This window comes from Sceloporus occidentalis, unplaced genomic scaffold (genome assembly GCF_023333645.1).
Source record: "Sceloporus occidentalis isolate IW3139 unplaced genomic scaffold, rSceOcc1.0.p SCAF_3, whole genome shotgun sequence".
Taxonomy (NCBI): Eukaryota; Metazoa; Chordata; class Lepidosauria; order Squamata; family Phrynosomatidae; genus Sceloporus; species Sceloporus occidentalis.
In genome coordinates, this window is record NW_028316983.1 from 170,591,579 (window position 1) to 170,611,901 (window position 20,323).

Genomic DNA, 20,323 nt, shown 5'->3' on the forward strand with positions numbered 1-20,323 from the left:
ATAAAAGAAAAGAATGTAGAAGGGGGGGAGATAAGAGGAAGAGTAGAGAGAAAAAGAAAGAGTAGAGGGAAAGAGAAAGACCACTTGGATATGGAGTAAGGAAATGTAACCCATACAAACCTGCTACTTGGCTAGTACAATGGGTCTTTCCTATCTGCGGGGGTTTCGTTCTGCCTCCCCTCCCCTGTAGATGGGAAAAAATGTGGGAGCTCAAGCCCATATTAGTCAATGGGTGGTAATGTGCACATGACTATGTCATTGCCCCCAGTGGCTGATATGGAGAGGGGCAATCTGTGGGAGCTTCAAACTGCAGGTGGCTAGCCTGCCAACATGGTGAACTTACTGCATTGTAACCAAAGAGTATTTACAAGAGGAAATAGGCAGACTACCTTTACTTTGTTGTTTGTTTTTAACTGCCATCAAGTTGACTTCAGTTTATGGTGACCCTATGAATAACAGAACTCTAAGTCACCATATCAACAAACTCCCTGCTCATGTCATACAACTGACAGTAAATCATCACCACTTATGCATTAGACTTGCAATTAATTGTGGATTAACATAAGACGACACTACATGCTAATGTTGTTTAAGCTAGGAATGCATTCCTGTAATACAAGACAAGAAAGAGCAAACATAAGGAATCCCAGATATATGGGCACAGTTGTGTACAGTTACACCATCTCTAGCACACACACACATCATTGCTTTATTATGCAAAGACCATTACAACCAGGTACACCTTCTGGATCTACTAAAAGTTGGTCGACCCAAAGTACCACCAATAGTATAAAGTAATTTCTTTTCAGTCATCCCTTCTCCTAGTATAACTGAAACAACGCCATTACTAATCAATGATCATAGAATCATAGAATCGTGAAGAGATTTTGCAAGGAATAAAGGCAGTGTACAAAATTATAGCCTTTTCAAGATTATGATGAAATCACTATTGAAAGGAGAAATAATTCCTACAAAAATAGTTCTGGAATTATTATTTCCGCTTGATTCATATAAATATCACTCAAGATTTATCACAGCAGTGGACAAAGTGTGACCCCTTCTTAGAGCACCCCTGTTTCTGTTGTTTCCCTCAGAATTTTTATTTTAAAACAAATTTACATTTTAAACAAATTGACAGTTTCCTTCCAAAATCAGTCAGCAAATTGTTAACTGCTTTATAAACAGTGGGACAATCAGTGTCACAGACCTGAATCCAACGTTTAGTTCCAGCTAGTGTAGACCCATCAAGTCAATGGTACTTACATAAGTGTTATTTATCAAATTCACACTGATCCAGGAGCATTATTCTGAGACTAATGACATAAACTATAGCCAATTTAATTCCTTTTTGCTCAATATCAGTAGTGAATATCATATAACCTGCAGTCAATTTAACTACATTTAAAGTGTGTTTACATAAATATAGATTTAATAATAATTAATCAAGTATAAGGCAGGATTTTTATTTGTTAAGAACAAATGTGGAAAATTTTAATGACTTTTATATTTAACCATGAATTAATTAATTTCTGCTAATTTTAATCTATTTTTCAGATATACCTAATTTGTATGTACTTTTAATTTTTTTAAAAAAATTACACAAAAAACAAAAACAAAAAAGTGTCACTATTGGACATTTGACCAACATGAAAAGTGGTTGTAAGCGCAGTAACAATCACCCCTCCTATGATATAAAGAGAAAAATGTAAAAGGCTAGCTCTAATTTACCCAAATTACCTTGGGTATGAACTGCAAGGAGAACAAAGTCAGCCCTGTACTCATATTTTCTTGTCAGTCACTTCTGATAAATGGTGACCTAATTTCTTTTCAGTTCAAATCGTTCAGCAACACACTGAATACTGCAGTAATAGCTCAGGAATATAGGATTGCTTCTCAGCACATTGTCTTTTGTATTTAGGAAGATACTAAGTTTTTAATTGAGGAACATATTGTTGTACAAGAGGCAGTAACTATGTTTATTCAAAATGCTACCACATCTCAGCCCTACCCAGCCTAGACATTTACTCCAAAAATTAAAATAAAAGTTGGCATATGCTTGATCTTCACAGTAACATATGAACAGAATGTGTATTTAACCTTTACTTGTAGAGACCAAATATATTTTTAGCATATGCCAGAATTCATAATTTCCTAATTCTGTGTACAAATGCTTCTTCACACACAGCGGTTTTCCTAATTTATGTGTATTTGTTGTTATTACAACCAGCATGGTATAGTGATTTGAGTGCTTTACTAAGAATCTGGGAATTCAAATGGAAATCCACTGGGTGAACTTGCAAAAAAGAGTAATAAATTGAAGGTACAAAACAGCAAGAAAGTGCAAGGGCCATCTCCCCAGGGAAGTCTTCCCTTGATTTTGTTACCACTGTTAAAAAGATCTTGTCACTAATGTCACCATTTTGTTTCATTCATGGTTAGGCAAAGAGTGCACTTTCGAAGTCACTACTAGAGTACAGACAGGTTCATAAGGAAAATAGTGATTCTGGCAGAACCTTGACTTAAGGCTAAGAAGAACTTTAAAACATCAACACTTACACTAAATTTGAGACTAAATATAAACAATCCATCAATTTAGATAGCATGAGTTTGGCATTTTGGGTTCCAATTAAAATGGCATACATACATAAATAGAACTTCAGTAACCCAAGCTAGAAGAAATAAGCAAGGCCATGAGCAAAATCCCTAGAAAAGGCTATACTAGGTGTTCTAGGAAAACAGTGGTGGCTTTAGCACTGGATCAAGAAGCCCCTCTAAATGGCTTTCAAGAAGAGTGGAGCCCCAGTCCAGTTTGAATACAAATTCCCAGATCAGAGGAATACCTGACACTTCTAGCTTTGTTTACATGTTGGTTGCTTAAAGGGCACCACACGATTAAAGAGTCTGAAAGGCTGCACCTCCCCCTCCTCCTGATGATGTGTGGCCTCTCCAAAACCTAATTTTATCATCCATCCGTTAGTAAGGACATCTGTAGTCAGGGTGACCAGATGTAATAACCACAAAGGACAAGACGCTGCAAAATGTAGGAAATAAAAAAAGTACAATATTACAAAATAAAAGTTCAAAACACTAATACAAATTTATGCTTCTTAGTCATGCTCACAATGGAGGACATTTTAAAATTTCTCCTGGGCAGAAGGCTGAAATGTAGGGCATGTCCTAGAAAAGGAGGATGTCTGGTCATACTGTCTGCAGTGGTAAAGCCTATGTGTAAAGACCTCTACTATTATAGGTTTCCTGAGACCTGGATTCTTGCCTGAAATCTGCAGGACCTGGGAAATCTGATATGCACAAAAGCCTACATATGTAGTATTCTGTACCTAAGTTTTCTATGCTAATGCTTGGACAACAGGACTAGGGGAGCAATGGATCTATAGGCATGAGGTAGAGATGTTAGCTCACAGCCATTTTCATCACGTGATTTCCCTTTGCATGAGAGATATGTGAAAGAGATTTGTCTCTAGCTTAGGTTGTGTTCTACCTGAAGAGCAGATGCTACACAAACAATTTGTGATGTGACTAAGGGAGCTAGACACTGTTATTTGGGTATCAAGATGGCCACAACTTAAATGCATAATATTGGGATCATAAATCAATAACAAATCAGCCATAAATCAATCATAATTCCTTCATAAATCAATCACTGCTAATGAATGTACATTCAGATAGAGGGGACATGTGGGCTGATGGTTTCATACTTAGCCAGTTGTTCAGCAAGGATTCCCCCTGCTCCTGTCCAGTAAATCCCTTAGTAGGCATTGTATTCCAGCCAGTCAGTGTGATTAAGCTCTATTTGGCAGCTGGAGGAGGGTTGTGTATCTCCTCCAACTTCAGGTCACCTCCCAACCTGTCTGCTCTGCTATCCCCACCAAGGTCCCACCCCATCTGATTTCTATTGTGCTTCTTCCTTCCAATAACTACCAGTTGTGACAACGCAGTGTGCATGGAGTAAAATCCAGTGTCTGTGTCCAGATATCACATGTATTGATATCCTGAAAGGAGGTACCAATAGCAAAGCAGTAATGCAAGATAGCTAGCAATACACCAAACAGCAGCTAATGAGCAAATATAGAACATATAATACATGAACATGTGTACTCAAAAGTGATACTCCCAGTAAAGGTGAAAAGCCCATGCTCCAGTAATATGGGGAAATTCCCTCCCAGCCCCTGAAGGTAACCATCCTAAGCCTGGGGATATGGTGGAAGAACAAGAAATGCAATAGGGAGAGTGGATGGGTCATGCAGACTGCCTAACCTCAAATGAAGGAAGGGAAGAGAAGCATGTGAGCATGTCAAAAAAGGCATACCTTATCTTGGAACACCTTGTCTTGGATCTTGTAGTCCCACAAAATTTGAGTGAAATCTGGGTCAATATATGGCTTCAATCTCATGCAAAGTCTTGCAATGGTTGGGGGCTACTGCGAGACTTTCCCCTCATTACAACCCCCCATGCATTGGCCCCCGTGGAGGTCCAGTGCAAATGCACTCCTCTGGGAGGCATCGGGGTAAGTCTTCTGAGAGCCTTTCAACTTTTAGAAGCCACATTTTGAATGTACTAAGAGGCCAAAGCCCCATGTTCAAAGCTCTGGATATCACCAGAACTATACTTTTGTAAGGAGCCATAACATATTAAATCATACCACATCCATATTGCCAATTAGACAAATTTTACTTATGGCTTGACATACCATTCATAATATGCTTTAGGACCAATGATTTAACTAATGTCATCATTTTGTTTCATCAACAGAAAGCTGTACAAATGAGATTTTACAGCAAACCTAATGCAGGGCTGAAAATAAGAAATTCTCAGTTGTTTACATGAAATAAAGGATTGTTTTTAATGCAGTCTTAAAATAATTTTTTAATGTCTTGTGATATAAATACTGTAAAAAGCTTTTCTGCCAGCTATACATTCTGCAGTTTGATAACTGCATGTATCTATACTGAAGTTAGATTATTATTATTCTGACTAGAAGGATATAAAAATTGTATTCTACAAAAGTAAATTTCCCATGCTCCAATTTATAATCAGCTGCTTGGTAAATAGGGCAATCGCCCCATACAATTGCCTTGTACTGAATGTTATACTGTAGAATGGTGCTGGAGCCCTGGCGGCACAGTGGTTAAATGCTGGTATTGCAGCCACTCACTCACAGTCACAAGGTTGTGAGTTCGATACCAGGGTCTCCAGAGTTGGCTCAGCCTGGCATCCTTCCAAGGTTGCTAAAATGAGTACCCAGCTTGTTGAGGACAATTGCCTTACATGTTGTAAACTGCTTAGAGACTGCTTAGTTCAGTATGAAGTGGTAGAGAAATGTAGCTGGTATTACTTCAGATTGAGAACACACCAATATATGTAGCTGTCTTCCTGACTTTCAGTATCTTTTTTAGTATCTCTGGTGTGTGTGTGTGTGTGACTTCATATTATGATACACCCTAAAAATAATCAAATATATTAATTCTCAGTTCTTTCCCACTTTCCACAGGATTACTTTACTTAATGGAGAGATTCAAAAAGCATTTGTTTCATAAACGGATTTATATTCTTTTCCCCTAGAGTGATTTAATGTGATAAACTGAAGAGGCTCTCCTGTTCCATCAGTTATGCAGATGTTTATGTTCAGTTGATTACAGGCTAATTAGCAGAATTACAAATGTAAAAGTCAAAGCCATAAAATCCTTCTGAAAGATCTGAAGACCTGAAAATGATACATGCACTTAAATTCACACATATCACACACCTAATAGTTCTTCCATCATATATTACCTACCTATCTTGAAGTGCACCTTCATCTGTTGTTGTTGTTGTTATTATTATTATTATTATTATTATTATTATTATTATTATTATTTTCCATAATCTATTATCTATCTTCAAGCACATCAAAAATTTTTCCTAACTATATTTTAACAGAATTGTCCCCGTCCCTAAGTCATGTATGGATAAAGGACATAGTCCTCAAATTTACAGGTCTGCAAGAGTTTTTCGGTCACATAAATAAATAAATAAATAAAGTGTACAAAAAGGAAATGTGTGCAGTGCTGCCAGCTAGGTGAACTGATCTGGAAAACATGCTTGCACAGGAGATTCAAATGACTGCCTTTAGGCCTCCGATTCAGAATGACAGTTTCCTTCTAAAGAGATGGACTAAAGTCACCAAATGCCTTGCTTACAACAGACCTGAATATCTCCCAACAGCAGAATCACAATGACATAATAAGGTAAAACAACAGAATGACATAGTTTATGCTCTTTTTAAAAAGCAAAACACAAAAAGAAAATCAAGACAACACTTGTGACCCATATTTTGGACCACAATCCCTTCAGGACATATAGTACAGATGACACATTCTTTAAGGAAGAATGAGTCAGGAAGACCATTTTATTTGAAATATAACCAGAAAATCTTACCATGAGCTGGAAAATATAAGATCCTCTTCCAGGATCCTTGAAGCCAAAATATCCTAAAGGCACCAGATTCCATCTGATCTTAGAAGCTAAGCAGGGTCAGTTCTTGTTAGTACTTGGATGGGAAACCACCAATGAATGCCAGGTGCAGTAGACTATATTTCAGAGGAAGGAACTGACAAAACCACCTTGGAGTGGTTAAGAAAATCCTATGAATTTCATGGGTTCCTGTATATCCACAGGCGCACAGGCCAACTTGAAGGCACATGCACACACACGGATCCTTAAATCAAGTACAAGGTCTTAAAAGAAAGGTTACAGAACTGTGCCACTGACATACATAGTGAGGGCAAGTCACTAGAAGCTGTCTCCTTTTTTGGTAAATGTTTAATAAGAAGCAGAACAGGTTTGAGAGATCTTTCAGTCTTTTGAACTTTTCCACTGTCATTTATGTCAGGAATGCTACGACTATGATTTTACAGCAGTTTTGTGAGTCTAAGTTTGTGACCTTCCAAATGGCTTAGCAGCTGCTACAAAAGTTAAAAACTAAAAAAAAAAAAGTCAAATAAAGTGTGGCTTTTTGTTACTAATGGGGGGAGGCAGTCATCTGGAGCAAATGCCAGATATGTATGCTTTTCAGCTACACCTATCATTGTCCTGTGCCTAATCCTTTCAGTATTATTCTCCTACTATTTCCACAGAACAGCTAATACCTTCTATGCGGTACATCTGATTGCCATGGGACATCTGTACACAGCTGAAGGCTGCAATCCTCATTAGGAGAGTAAGCTTGGCTGAATGATATTGTAGATGATACTGAAACCAGTGTTTGATACTACTAAGTGCAGTGCTTTTTTGTGTTTTTATGTGTTTGCTGAGATACAACATAAAGGAACTGTTGTGCCATCTCTCCAGTTCATTTTCAAACTCAGTGTTTATACTATTTTATAAACTCATTGCTGTACTATAACCATTAAATCTTGCATTCTGTTATCCATTCCTGTACTATGCAACTATGCTTCCACAAGACCATTGGCAATATACTGAACAGTGGCTACATTCCCTAGCATGGTGGCCTATATATAGTTAGCTAAGGCACATTGGGAAGATTCATCATAGAGGTACATAGCAATGAGAGCAATGGTAGAAATGATGACCTCTCCTGTAATAGAAAACAATGGGTGCAATGTGAACAATCCCAACAATCTGCAATGCAGTGGAATTTCCTAGGAATTCCAAGAGAGAGAACTTTGACAAGTGGCTTTTTAGGAATACAGTTCCTTGAATCTCCCAGACAGCTTGATCAAATAGGCTGAGGAACTGTGCAAGCTGTAGTCCCAAAACATCTTTTCTCCATGCCCTGTTAATGCAAGCACATGCCTGGAAAGAAAAAAGCAAAACACCAAAAGAAAGGCAAGCTTTTGTATAGACCAGCCATAACTGCTCGAACGTTCTGTAGCATCAGTGTACATTGTAGGCTCAGATATTGTAATTACAATCACTTTTCATGATCCCTTGTGAAAGCAGCCACTACTGGAGAAGAGAGCAATTGCAGAAGGGTGAAAGCTGTTTTCCACCTCTGTAGAGTCAGTGGGATGTAGTGGTTTGAGCGTTGGACAACAACTCTGGAAATCAGGGTTCAATTTCCTGCTCAGGCATGAAAACCCACTGGGTGTCATTGGTCAAGTCATACTCTCAGTCTTAGAGGATGGCAATGGCAAACCCCTCTGAAGGCACTTGCCAAGAAAACACTATGATAGGTTCATAGGTTTGCCTTAGGATCATAAGTAAAAAATGTCTTGGAGGCACACAACAACAACAACAACAACAACAACAACAACAACAACCCACCCTGGGGACTGCTCTGGTGGGTTTGGTGCAACCAGAAGTGACAGCACATCACTGTTTTCAGCTGATTGATTATTTATTTATTGCATTTATTTATTGCCTCTTGACCCATCAGGTCTCTTGAGACAAGATGCAATAAGTAAAAACCTTTACAACAGTAAACAAACAAACAAACAAACAAAAAACAATCAATGCTTCTCTTTGAAAATAGCTCTAAAACAAGTTTTTAAAACAGCCAAAATACACATGCTCAAAGTAGACTTTGGTTGACCTTTGGATCTTAAAAGTAGGCATGCCAGCTTTTGAGATCCAAAGGTTAACTAAAGTAGCAAAGTTCTCACTGCCAACAGAAACATGAAAGCGTGTTGTCAGCCTGACCTTACTTTAGGGGGAATTTCAAAGCCAGGTGCTGCTGAAGAGAAGACCTTGCCATGCATTTCTACTAGGCTAGGCTCATGAGGTGGTGGAACATATGTCAGGGCCGCCAACGATGAGCTTAGATTTTAGGCAGACTCATATAAGAAGAGGTGCTTTCTCAGGTATCCTGGCTCCAAGCCATTTAAGGCTTTATAGGGAGCTTATCGCTCACCTTTTAAAACCAGTTCAAGCCTCCTGGACTGCAGCTGGGACACGGGATGGAGGCGGGGATTATCGCTTACTAAATTGCCGCCGAACCTCTACCCGCCATCAGCCCAAGTCCAAGCTAGGTCCCAACCATGCTCTGCCAGCATGTTTTAAAAGCTAGAAAGCTTCCGACTTCTAAAAAAAGTGGGCAGAGAGCGGCTGGGAAACGGGTTGGACCCAGGCTGATGGCAAGCAGTGGTTTGGCAGCAATTTAGTGAGCATTAATCCCCGCCTCCATTACGTGTCCCGGCTCCAGCCTGGGAGGCTTGAATCAGTTTTAAAAGGTGAGCAATAAGATCCTAGGTCAAGACTACACCCTGAATTGGGCTCAGAAGCCTGTTACAGACTGCCAAAATAAAGCTGCTTCGGGTCTCTTTGGAGGCATGCTATTTAAATGATGCATGGGTCCTAAGAGTTTGGAAGTCGCGCCAAAGCCACACTCCATTCCTAAGCACTGGAGTGCAGCTTTGGTGCAGCTTCCAGATTCTTAGGATGCATGCATCATTTAAATAGCATGCCTCCAAAGAGATCTGAAGCAGCTTTATTTTGGCAGTCTGTAACAGGCCAAAGAGAAGTGCAGTTCTTGTAAGACTGATGTTACATGGTCTCTAAAATGCATGCTGGTCACAACATTTTGCACTAGCTGTAGCTTTTGAACATTATCTGGCCACCACATTTTGCACTAGCTGTAGCTTTTGAACATTATCTGGCCACCACATTTTGCAGTAGCTGTAGCTTTTGAACATTGTTCAAGGGCAGCCCCCACATACAGTGCATTACAGAGGTCTAACTAGGAGTGACTAGGGCATGAACCACTGTGGCCAGATCTGTTCTACAAGGAAAGGGCAAAGGTGATGTGTCAACTCAAGTTGGGCAAAGGCACTCCTGGGCACAGCAACTGCCTGCCCTTCCATGAGAAGCACTGGGTTCAAAAGGACTCCCAAGTAACAAACCTGACCTCTCAGGAAGTGCACAGCCTCTTTGCATCCAATTTTATTTTAAGTTACTTGGGGACAAAAACCCATTGGATTGTGTGATCTGAACTTTTTCTTCTGTTTTTTTTTTTTAAGTTCAGGCATTTTGTGGACTCTAAAATGGGCCTTTTTAGGCTGCAAGTGGTATGTACACTGCACTTTCCCCACCTCTGCAATACTATATGAGAGAGATGATTTAGACTAAGGTTCAGTCACAGATTGTGGAAAGTATTCTCACTGCTTGTTTTGCATTAATATTATAATACCGACACTGCTAGCAATACCAGTATACAAGCTTTTGGGCCTCTGAACGTAACTCCCCGATTAAGTCTAACATGCAACAGATACTGAAAAAAGTTAAATATGGAAACAACGGTTGAACACTGGCTGTGATTATGGAAACTATGTGTAAGTATAAAAAGAGTAAAATCTTTAAGCTGTATTTCCAAGGAGAAAAACTGCACCTTGGGTACAAGGGCTAATGTGTATACATTTAACCAATTTAGCTGGCAGGGCATGTGTTACTTAAAAAAATAATATACATACAGATTAAGCAGGAAAAAAACCCCCAGGGTGTAACTGGATTAGCAAGTAACAAAGAGAGAAACCAAGATAAGCATTCTTTGAAAATATGGCATTATCTCCTGGTTTTTACTATCACATAGAGACAAAACATCAAACATTGGACTATATCCAAGAGTAAATAAATGGGCGAATGGGGCCATTTTCACCTTTTCCTTTATTTTGCAACATTTGCATAATTTGGCTTGCTAATCAAGCACCAGTAAAATAAACAGAACTGGGAGTATGTCACCATCTTATCATGTCACTGACATTCAATCTGGTTTAATGATGCACAGTCCTGCAGGTCAAAGATAGTGAAGTTAGGCTTCTCTGCATATGTCAGAAAAACTGGAAACAATCAGTGTAGCCCTGCCAGAGCTAGCATGGCAAAGAAAGGCATGTTCAGACTCTATATTCTCAATTCTATGAGTTGTACATGTAAATTTAAAAAAAAAAATAGGGCTGGGCTTCAGTATATATCTTTTATTGTTCCTTGGTTTACCAGTCACATTTCCTCCTTAAAGTCTGAAACAGGAAGAAGTACCAAAAGAAATAATTAAAGATACTACTGCTATTACCTGTGTTTCATGGGGTAATGTATTAATGGCCCATCAAAAAACAAAAATGGAACTTAAAGCACCTACATTTCATTAAAAGTTAATGGAAATTGAGACACATATGCTTTATCACTATAGACTTTTTGAACGCAACAAGATAGTTTCTCTGTTTTAATTTCTCTTGAATATAGTATTTGGGCATGTGCCTCTGAGGACATGATTAGGTCCTTGATTCAGTAATTATGTTCAAGCTTGTTAATTCAAAACAACAACCTCCATTTGAATTGCAGATTTACAAAACCTTTCAAGTTTAAGATGCTGGCAGTGTAATTCTGCATATGCTACAGGATTAGTAATCACTTAAGTCTTTTCGATGCAGAGACAGAAGGATAAGCGAAGCATGGATTAACTAGATCTGACAGCATTCGTTATCACTGAATGCCAAGATAATTATCCTTTATCTTCTTTCATTGCTTACATTAAATTTGTATGATTTTGTAGCAAACAATCCTATTTCCTATAGTTCTCTAATACATCCACACACAAACACATACAAACATGTATCTGTCATATTCACTAGAGTCTGCATAGGAGGCCAGGCTCAAAAAGCTTCAGAGCATGTTTTCCAGTTAATAACTATCCACTTTCTCTCCATCCACTCCCCCTTTGCAGTATCCCTAGTTTATAGCTAAGGCATAAGATCAGCAGTCATAAAATTTATTGTTGCTGGATTGACCATTTCTAACTGCAATTAAACAAGAAAATGTCTGCATGACTAGAGAGTTTATCACATATGAGGAATTCTCTTAATTTTGAATGAAAAGAAAGTGGGGGCCAGAACGCATTCATGTGAATTCACTAGTTCAGCAAAATTACGTGAATTTGAATTGCGTTCGGACTGGCTTCCTATTGCCTGAAAATAGCATGCCATTGCCCGGATTTGCGTGTGGCAATCTATCACGCAATAACGTGAAACTCCATGATTGCATTCGGACTGACTTCCCATTGCCCGAATTTGCGTGTGGCAGTATATCACGCAATAACATTAAACCCCATGATTGCGTTCAGATTGCCATTGGATTATACTTCCAATGTCCCTTGTCTGATAAACTCCTAGGAAAGACTACTCTTGCAAAGGGACCTTGTTGCACTTCTAACTGAAAGAAAAAAGTTGCACTAACAGAATGGATACACTTCAGATTGCTACAAGAACTTGATAAAAACATATATATCCAAGGAAACTGATTGTACAGACAGAACTTAGCAGCAAAGCATACCAAAGTATAAATCCAGTTGCTAGAAGAGCACAAGAAGTCCCATTGAATCAATTGTTAAACTGAAGTCAACAATTGTATAAGACCCATTGCTTTAATGGGGGTGTTCTAGATGTGACAACAGTTGGATTTAGGCCTTGGAAGACAATTAAATACAATAATATAAATGTTCCTCCATGCCCAACACAAGCAGAGATCTTCTGAGTACCATTTCAGAAATCTTTGAATAGCAGACAGTGTGAAATATGCATGAAAATTAAGTTCCAGAGCCCCTTGTGGATGCTACGCTTTCCATTTGGCTAGTTCAAATAAAATAAATAGCCAAAAGCAAATAAATAATGTAAAATGAATATCTGCATATTTCTTTCAGATTCTAGGAGTTGGAGCTAATATAGATTTATTTGTGATTCAAATACTGACCTAGTCATTATCCTTTCAACAATGAGATCCAAAGATGGGTCTCTCAGGAAAACAGATGAGATTTAAATTTTTGACTTAAAAGTAAAAATTATAACACATTACAGTGAAACTGCAGCAAGCTTTCAACATGTACATTCCTGCGTATCTTAAGGACTTCACAAAAATGTCTTCATCCAAAGGGCAAGTCTCTTCCTTTCCTGAATTCTGAAGACTTCTGAACAATTTGGTAAGATGAAAAAGGTTGATGCAAATCACAGGTTTGAATGCCAGGCTGTGCTATATAATCTTCCAGGTACTTATTTTGACATCTAGGACTGGGGAATCATTGCTAAAAGCCATTTTCTAGAGAAAAAGGATTGAGAGAGAGGTAAAGAAAGATTGGGGTGGGAGAGTTGGAACACTTAGCTTTGCTGGCTATTTTTAAAAGTTTGCTTGCTTGCTTTCACACTTGCATTTGCTTGCTTTCACACTTCTTTGTAGGCTTATAATCAGCCTATATCCAGGATTATCACACTTTGTGTCATATTTAGTGTGCTTGTAAAGTCCTACAACAGATGCTTGCATGTGTAGGTAAATGATGAGTAACTGTATCACCCTTACTTAGCTTTCTTTAGTCTTATTCTGCTGCCATACTTAAGCCCACAAAACACAAAAGGAATATATATTATTTTGAAGGTGAAACATGGAGGCACACAACTACAGAACTGTTGAAGTGATGGAGTGACAATTGTTACATGCACATAACTCATGGGTTTCAAGGGTTATGTGACAGGTGCCAATGCTTCATGCTACCATAAAATCATAACATAATTTTTTTTATAAGAAGCTTTTGGGCCAAATGACTTTATCCAGTGTATTTGCATATATGACTTCATTTTGTTTTAACTTTATTTATCTATGTATGTATGGTATTTATATTGCACCCTTCTCCAAAATGGGATTCAAGACTGCTTTTTAAATTATACAATAGATTAATGTACTTTCATGATGTTCAGATTACTGTATTATTGTTTTAAATTTTTTATTCTGTAACATTTCGAATTGTTACAAATGATTTTTCTATATGTAAAGTCGAAGGCTTTCTATAAATTGTCCAGAGTATGTATAATATGGGAGTGGATAGAAACATCATAAATAAATAAATAAATAAATAAATAAATAAATAAATATTTGCATGTTAGTGTATGTTGCAGGCAAATTGGTCATTTCCAGGGTTTCCAGCTGGTCAGTTGTGACAATTTGGGTTTTTTTGCATAAGAGGCCAGGGGGGGTGAGAAGAGACTGTCCTCTTCATCTTCCAAGGCAAGTAAAAACCATATCTCTTTTCCACTCCTATTTTAAAGCTGACCCGCTCTGTTGGAAGCGAGGGGGGGAGGAGTCTGTCTTCCTTCACCCCCACTGCATGTAAAATTCTATCCTGTCCTTGCTCTGTTCTCCTATATCCTCATGGGGAAGGTAAGCCCCAATATTCTTCCCAAAAGCCAGGCCAGACCCCACAGATGTCATCCCATCGATGCCATGATACAGGACTCTCCAAGCTGTTTTCCAGCCTTCCTGATGTCCCCCGCTCCAGGGTTGAGACTCTTTTCCCTGCATCCTTCCTGTGATGTCCTCCATCCCCTGCTGCCATGGACATCCTCCAAAGGCTCATTCAAGACACAACCGGTGTCCTCACACCTCTGCTCCTGTTCCAGATGGTCCTCCATGGCCCTACCTACATCCAGATGCCTTTCTTATTGCTGTCTGTCCAGATGACAAGCTCCACAGACCTATCGCTATTAGCTTTCATCACTGTTTTCCAAAAGCTCATTGCCTGCATTCAAGTGTTCCACATGTGGAACTACTCGCCACTGGACTTAAACTGCCATCTCATGGACATTAGCCCACTTCACTATGACAAATGCCCGCATACAAGAACTATGGCTCATCCTCTCGCCAGATGGACATTGGCTGCAAAGAAACTGTTTACAAGACAGCTATACCTTATGCCCGCATTCTCATATCCATACTGAGCCATCTGGCTCCCGCTGGACAAAACCTAACATGGACTCTGTCATTCCATATACAAACCACCAACTGTTTGGACTCATGTCACATTCATTTGCTCTTTTCAGTCATTGGACTCATTTCTATTGGTTGTTGTTTTTTCATACTGCATATTGACTGCTCATTGCTTTTCTCTTGGCCTATTGAAGGCTTTTTCTGTTGCTTATGTTTCCCATAATTCCTTTTTTCACCCCCACTTTTGACTTTGTATAATCTTTGGTAAGTATGGTGTATGATTGGGTTCCAGACAACCAAAACCTACCTGAGCATCATAAGTGTGATACGTCCCTTAATAGGATGCCCTCTCCAATATTCTCACACCAAAATTTCTATGGCAAAGATTAATTCGGAAAATACTCATGCTCACCCACCTGTGAGTCCTCGTAATTTCCGAGGGGGGGGGGAATGTTACCCATGCTGCTCCATATATATTTTGGTATAAATGATAACCCTTAATGACCCCTAGATGAACTCTAACAGCCTGTCCACCATTGCCAGCAAGGCATGAGGACATGTACATACACCCCTGAGGGGCACCCACATCATCATATCTAGAGAGTCGCATAAGAGGATTATCATATGACCAGGAAGAGGAAATGTTTGCCTTGCCTGAGGCTCTTGCCCCCTCCCCAGGTCTGTTGTCCGAGCAGCTTAAGACCACTAAGACAATCAGACAGGAACATCCAGGTGAAAAGCAAGTAATTCAACACCTTTGTTCTCACCATCAAGCACCTTTGCCAGAAGCAAGATTTTGCCTATAAATACTCCCAGATTTGCTTGTTCACTGGGCCAGTCTGGATTTCAGGGGGAAGCTCTGTCCCCTTGAACCCTGACCTGGCTCCTGGCTCCTGGCTCCTGGCCAGTCATTCCATGGCTGAGCCTCATGCCATCCTCATCATATTCCATCTGGATTCCTGGAGGGAGTCTACATTCTGGTACGTATCACCCCAGTGATGCCTAAAATCCTATTCCATGCTAACCTATGCTTTTCCTGAGCCTTGTATATGTGTGTGTATGCTAGTGAATTGTATGTGTTTTTCCCCTTATAAATAAATTGGTTATTAATTCTAGAAGTCTGTCTCAGCTCCATTTAGTGGGATCCCCTGGTCTACTCCGTATACATATCGGGAGACGATTCTGCAAGGGCCGTCGTAGCAGGCCCCCTCTTGCAATATTTGAGCTAATAACAATAATAATAAAATTCCCCTAAACAGACCCTTGGCTACACAAGGAGGTCATATACAACACCTCCTTCGATGGACGCATTCCACAGAACACTCTTTTTTGCATTTTTGCATTAGATTTAATGAAGGCTTTTTCAGTTAAATTGAAGCTACAGTCCATAGTAACATGCTGGTATTTTCAGGAGAATGCCACCTTTAGCTGCTATTCCAGGCTCGCTCTCTCATTCTCTCTGTTTTAAATGAAAATGAGTGAACATGATAGAAAATCCTTGAGATTTCTTGACTATTTTTTTTCAAGGATGGATACCCAGAATTTCCAGCACTTCGCTGAGTGGAAATAGCTTGAGGCTGACACTACAACTGTTTCAGCAGAGTTACTGCACTTCCCAGTCAGTCTACTTCGAGGAATGCCTTTTATTTTCCTTCTCAGAGGGCACTGCTCTCATTCATTTTCCACATTGTCTATTTTCAGCTGGTATTTTTTGATGGTTGAATGCTCACAAACCTAAGGGGGTCTCTCTTGAAAACAGAATGGCTTAGCCTGGCAAATGAAAATAACCCAAACACCAAACTGCTCACAGATAAAGTCTCCTTTGTCCATACTGCCCACAAAATGTATTATTAAAGTGAGTTCCCCTACCTGTCATTCTGGAAGAAATGGCAGACACATCAAATGCCCATTTTCTTTTTTATTCCAATCACTACGACTTCTTGGATAGACTCAGTCACTTGTGACGGTCACCTATTTTGCTTAACTCTTGTGACAATTACCTTGCTTCTTATTTAGAGTTCAGTACCACAAGAAGCAACAGCAGCTGCTGGTGCAGGTACATGATCACTGTGTTAGCAGTTTCACTCATCCTGATATATTATGAAGATCTGTCAACGTATGAATGAGCTGATCACAGCTTTGCTTTTGAGCTGTCACTCTGAGTGTTTTGATCCTTACCACAGCAGACAGTGGAATAACTGCAGTACATTACCTACTATTTTTATATGGAGGTAATAAACTGCTTTATATTTACTTCAAGGCTCATTTTATTTATCCCTTTCCCAAGGGGATCTTAAAGAATTCCCTCAGCAAGGGCAGAAATGCCAAGGATAGGACATCTGAACAGGTATGCCAATACAATGTCACAAGATCACTATATATGAGCACCATGTTTGTGAGAGAGGAGGGGAAAGGATGAATAAAACATTGCTTCAGTGTATGGTGCTACAATAGCAATGCAGGTAGTTATTCCAGTGGAATAGGTATGCTGCAAATATCTCTAAGTGTTCAAAATGGGCTATAAGAAGAACAAAATTACCCTTTTCCTCATGTTGCTTTCTTGCTACTCAAAGTAAAGTTCAGATGCTTTCACTACCAGCTCATCCAGAAGGCAATGCCAGATGCCTGCTGCCTGCATGGCTTTGTCCTATGGATTTACAGTTTAGGGAGTAGCATTTAAAAATATCAGCCAAAGTCCTCCTCTGGTGCCTCAAATTCAAAGATTCCATAGAATGGAACCATGGAAGTTAAACTGGAATAATAGTGCTACAATTGTGTAGTGTGAATGAGCCACTAGTTTTGCCATTAGCTTTGGACAATCAGTGGTAGATGGTGGGTTAATATTTCTCCACTGACCCATCCCAACCAACAGTCTCATCCACTATCACATCTCTTTCCCACTTCTATTTCTGTCACTTTTTCCTTCATGCTATTGGAAACAGCTGTGAGGATAGCTGAATGCAAAGCATGCTATACAAGCATGAGAAAAAGACTTCTTTTTCTACCTGGTATGCCCCTGACTTCCTCTATATCACCGATTCTCAACCTTCCTAATGCTGAGACCCTTTAATACAATTCCTCATATTGTGGTGACCCCCAACCATAAAATTATTTTCATTGCTACTTTATAACTGTAATTTTGCTACTGTTTTGTGATGGTCCTAGGTGACCTGTGAAAGAATCATTCGACCTCCAAAGGGGTCGCGACTCGCATGTGGAGAGCCACTGCTCTATATCATGCTTTTTCAAGATATTTCTCTTGAGGAGCATGAAGATGAAAGAACTAGGATCTGTCATCTATTGTTGTTGTTGTTACTGCTGCTCATGTGGTTCTGTCATGCCTATCCTTCCTTGTGTTACTGCCAAAGAGAAGTGCAGAAGGAGGGCTGCCAAGTCCTTACTCTCTGTACCACTACGGGAGTTGGGTCTGCTCCAGAAGCCAATCCCTAGCTTAAGACCAGCCTTGCATGTAAATGAGGACAGTGCAGCACAGGAACCTCTAAGTTACCACTGTGTCTCAGCCAGGTCTGGCACATACCACAGAACAGTTTCCCTAAGTGGAAACCTTTTCTCTTTCCCATGCGAACCTTACTAAGTACATCCCAGCCTTTGTTTCTGTAGAAAGGAAGATTTGCTCCTGAATCCCAATTAGCTGTGGGCACAGACAAATGATAATGTTTCTAATTGGAACTGTTATTTTCTAAGGTCTCTTAGTGTGTGGCAGAAACTAAACAATGCAAAAGCTTGGAATGTAAAAGACTGTTGCATTTGGAATGATAAATGGACAAATGCCTGTTACCACCACTGCTGTCACAGATACTTTTCCAAAGCCAGGAAAATATCTTATCACACAGCAGAAGGCTTCTACCATTCAAATATGTTATCCTGTTCATTTAAAAGTTAATAATATTGTGACTCCACAGTTCCAAACATTCCCTTTAGCTTTTTTGTCAGTATTATAATTGATAATAAAGCCCTCCATAAAGGCTATCACAGAGAAAACCCAAAGACACCTTAAACCCCAAGATATGTTAAATGATTCCTGGGAAGAGGATTAAGAAGCTCCATTCAATGATAGATAAATTCAAATATTTTTCTCAAGGAAAACATTTAGATTTTCATAGAAAGCATGGGGCATGGAAGAGGTTTTTCCCAAGTCTGGGCAGAGCACACAATCCACTGAAATGTTCTTCTGCTCAAGTCCCACTGAAATGAATGAAAACTTGAACTGGAGAACTTTGAAATGAATTGCTGTTGAAAAGTATAACAACACAAAGGATTTTGTTAAGCACTTTCAAATCCATTGGTGCGCGACTGATAATGACAGGGTTGTCAAAGGGCAGTAGAGTGCTGTGATGTATATCTGTGCTGTGGACTTGTAAAAAACAAGCAAACAAACTAGGCTCTGTTAATTATATTTAGAGGACCATAACATTCCAAAGGGAGGAACAAGCCCTTTCAACTTAACAACAACCCTTAAAATAAGGGGCATCTGGCAATGCTATAAAAAGCTGAAACATCTATAACATATTTTATCAGTGCAGCCACAAACAAGGAAAAGGAGAAAAATAATAATCCAAACTAAAAATGCAACCATGATTAAGACTATTCATCATCTAGGTTTCAAGTATTTGCTTTACATCTTCACATGGTAGCTACATTTCCAGGCAAAATGGCTTACAGTAGCAAGCTAGAGAACAAGAAAAGGAACCTTGGAGAAACTCAAAAGAATCTTCTTTTACACTATTGATTTGGCAATATCAAGATTAAAAAGTCATGTTATTATCTTTCCACTGGAATACTATATTTGACTTGCTTACACCTGAGTTCTTACCCAGAACATTAATCAGACTTATGATTCTGCTGCATTTAAAAGAGAATATAATCTTACCAAATGATTTGGAACACTGAATTAATTCAACAGTGTCCCACTCCACAGAATAAAAACACAACTATGCTGAAATGGCACACTGTCCTATTTGACAGTGACAACATTTTCATGCTTTTAACAATTTCCTTACAGCAACTGACATCCCAATGTCACAATGAATCAGTGCTGCATTTGAAACATTCTGAAATAACTTTATGAGTTGGGGGACAGAACACCCACCATACTACTACAGCACAGGACAACAACCAACACTGCAATTTTGGGAAGGAACATGCAACAATATTAGTCCTCAAAAGTCAGAAAATTAAGGGGAAGCAAGGGAGAGGAGGACAGGCACCCACCTAAATGCACAGACTCACACTCATAGTAAGGAGGCTGAATACAGTCGTCTGCAACCCAAAAGTTCCTCCTCTTCTATAGGTGATCCTCATAAAAGCAGCAACAGAATATGAGCAGCAGCACTCTGTACTGAGTACTGTACTATGCAGCCAGCTCTGGCTTAGTTAGTGTGTCTGGTTTAAAAGGAAAGACTGGTGGGGAGGGAGGGGGTGAGAGCAGCAGTTACCAGCTTGCGCTCAGTCATTAGCTGGTCTGACTCACTCTCCTGCCAGCAGAAGCATCACCGATTCTGTTACCCTGGTAAAGTTACTGTAGAGAGAGAAGAGAATGTATGGGAGAGGGAGAGGCAAAGGAGGAGTGGGGTGTGTGGGTGCTCTCTGCAGAGTCTTGACTCCAGCA

The 20,323-nt window shown here is 39.4% G+C and overlaps 1 protein-coding gene across 6 annotated transcripts in view; it reads right to left on the minus strand.

Annotated features, from left to right (window-relative positions):
* The window catches only part of RIPOR2 (RHO family interacting cell polarization regulator 2), a 142,418-nt gene that overhangs the window by 50,036 nt on the left and 72,059 nt on the right, over window positions 1–20,323 (minus strand). For 3 of the 6 annotated variants that reach the window (XM_089516863.1, XM_089516862.1, XM_089516859.1), the window contains exon 1: window positions 19,927–20,083. The exons of 2 other annotated variants lie outside the window; for them this stretch is intronic. The gene's annotated coding sequence lies outside the window, so the exon portion shown is untranslated. Of the gene's footprint in view, window positions 1–19,926; window positions 20,084–20,323 lie in introns of those variants that run through there. One more of the 6 variants, XM_089516860.1, reaches the window with a different exon arrangement.